Source organism: Vigna umbellata, chromosome 2, assembly GCF_029865625.1.
Source record: "Vigna umbellata cultivar VRB3 chromosome 2, Vumbellata_1.0, whole genome shotgun sequence".
NCBI lineage: Eukaryota > Viridiplantae > Streptophyta > Magnoliopsida > Fabales > Fabaceae > Vigna > Vigna umbellata.
Genome location: NC_142166.1, coordinates 5,819,440 through 5,822,058, shown reverse-complemented (window position 1 = coordinate 5,822,058; position 2,619 = coordinate 5,819,440). Strand labels below are relative to the sequence as shown.

General features: G+C 34.8%; 1 pseudogene; it reads left to right on the top strand.

The window, feature by feature from the left end:
- The first annotated feature begins 686 nt into the window (after window positions 1-686).
- LOC124842592 (stress-response A/B barrel domain-containing protein UP3 pseudogene) lies at window positions 687-1,711 on the top strand (annotated as a pseudogene).
- The last annotated feature ends 908 nt before the right edge of the window (window positions 1,712-2,619 follow it).

Here is a 2,619-nt window from a genome sequence, read left to right as displayed (position 1 = left end):
ATATAATTTTATATTACATTAAGGGATATTTTGGTAATCTTCAATTTCTACCAATTAAACAAATTTTTTTATATATCACATTAATCAAATTCTATACTAATTGTCATAAATTTTACTTCTAAATCCATTTTGATTTATCTTTAAATTCAGTGAAATAAATAACAATTAATTCACTCACGTCACCCCTATGCCTGTAGTGCTGTGCCAGTGAGTGGTTTGACTGTTACAATAGACAAACCTTTAAAAACATAATTACAATTCCGTCCAGAAAAGTAACTGAAGATAAGAATTTACATATCTCCATCTAACAAACACCAAACTTAGACATACATTTGTTAAATCCTAAATCACGAAAATCATGATTCCAAAACAATATTCTCCCTAAGAAAGACTAATTATCTTTTCTTTTTATATTAAATATTTATTTACTATATCGTTAAACAATTATCCTAAGTAAAAACATGTAAATGAAATATTCTATTCAACATAAAAGACAGGACAACATGTTACAAATTATTTTAATATCCAACATATAGGAAAATAGGTTTCAATACTATTAGCTATAATTTTGTCGGTGGAAACTTATAAATAATATATTTTTCTGGATAAATATGAACAAGCAACACAACTCGTGTAAAACGTGCAAAGAAATATAATACTAATATATACATTATAAATTGGGTGTCGAAGTATCTTATCCAACGAAAAGACATGGTTATCATTATCGGTGGCTACTGATCTGGTAAAAAAAAAACAAAAACACTTCCATGTTTGTTTTCTCTAACATTAAATGCACGATGATGCTGAGTCTTCAAACACGTTCACCGTCGTTTTCCCTCCTTTTCTCTCCGTTCAAACACTATTCTCCACTCTTCAAATCCAAACCCCGTTTTTCAACGATCAGAATGTCCTCAAGCCAAAGTGTGGTGGAGCACGTTGTCCTCGTCAAGGTCAAAGATGGAACGGAGCCTAGCAAGGTCAGCGCCATGGTCAATGCCATGAACTCGTTAGCCTCCATCGACGGGGTCCTGCAACTCACGGCGGGCCCACTTCTCCGTAACGGACCCACCACTGCTTTCACCCACATGCTCCACAGCCGCTACCACTCCAAGGACCACCTCCAAGCCTACAACGTGCACCCGAGCCACCTCGCCGCCGTCACCGGCTTCCTCTTCCCAGTCTGCGAGGACATCATGGTCGTCGACTGGGTCGGCGCAAAAACGACCCTTAATCCGTCGGCGACGGGATCGGGCCTCCGCGTGAGGTTTTTGAAGCTGAAGGGGGGCGGTGGTGACGACCACGACGAAATTAAGGTTAAAGACGAGGTTTTGAGTGTGGTACGAGGAATGAAGGAGGGTGTCGGAGAATTGTCTTACGGCGAGAATTTCTCGCCGGAGAGAGCGAAGGGGTTCTCGATCGCTTCGCTGTCTATTTTCCCAGGACGGAAGGAACTGGAGAGTGTGAACCTGGAGGAAGGGTTGGTGAAGGTTGGGGAACATGTGGAGGACGCCATTGTTGTTGACTATGTGGTGCCTTAGGCTTTGTCTCTGTTTTTGTTTCCACTTTTGTTACTGTTTTACGCTTCAAAGTTTCAATTGAATAATTGGCATGGCCATGACAGAGACTTGCAAGAAAAAGGTTATGGGATTCTTGTATGTATTCTTCTTAATTCCATAACGAAATTGAGAGATCTAATGATGACTTCGCATGACGATGGTAGTAATTTCTCATAGCAAGTGATGTGATATGAATTATGTAAGGGAAAAGATGGTAATAATTTCTACACTAACCCTACCTACTAATAATAATAATAATAATCCGTGTTGATGAGAAATGATGAAATAAATATGAAAATAACTATTAACAAAATTCAACATTACTTAGTATGAAAAATAAATGCTCATTTACTATGTTTTGAGTCCATGTCAGGTCTCTTCAATGAGTAAAATCAACAAACAATATTATCCTTAAGACGTAATAACTACAAGTTGTAAGTGGTGCCTATGTCATTTAAATCTTGATTAGAGTCATAATTGAAGTACACTAATATAAACATCTACTTATTATTATCAACTTACTAATTTAAATAAACATCAAGCTAAACAAATTTAAACGGTTTTATTTTTAAAAAATACATCGAAAGATAAAAAAAAGAAAAAATATTTAAACAAATTATTGGACGTGATAGAAATGTTTATTAAGAATCCTTATAAATTACATACATCATGATTCTTACATAATTAACTCAAAATCTTAAAGCATTGAAATTTTATGATATCTACACCTCAAATAACAATAAGATTAATGAACATGGTACAAAATGAAAAATACAATAATGTTTCTACGTTGATTTCCCACTGTTATTCTTAAGGCATGATGATGAAATTGTTAGCAAGTACTCCAAATTGGCTTTCATTTTGTAGGAAAAAACTCTTTAAATTTTTTAACTTGTGTGGAAACATTCTCATAGTTAGATACTTAATTAGAGATACCAAAGAATTTCCATAAAAGAAAAAAATTCCAGTCATCGATAAATTACTAACAGTAATTATGAGAATATCCAGTGTGAAGTTTTTTCAATATTGTAGTAACAATGGACTCGTTTATTTGTTGAACAGT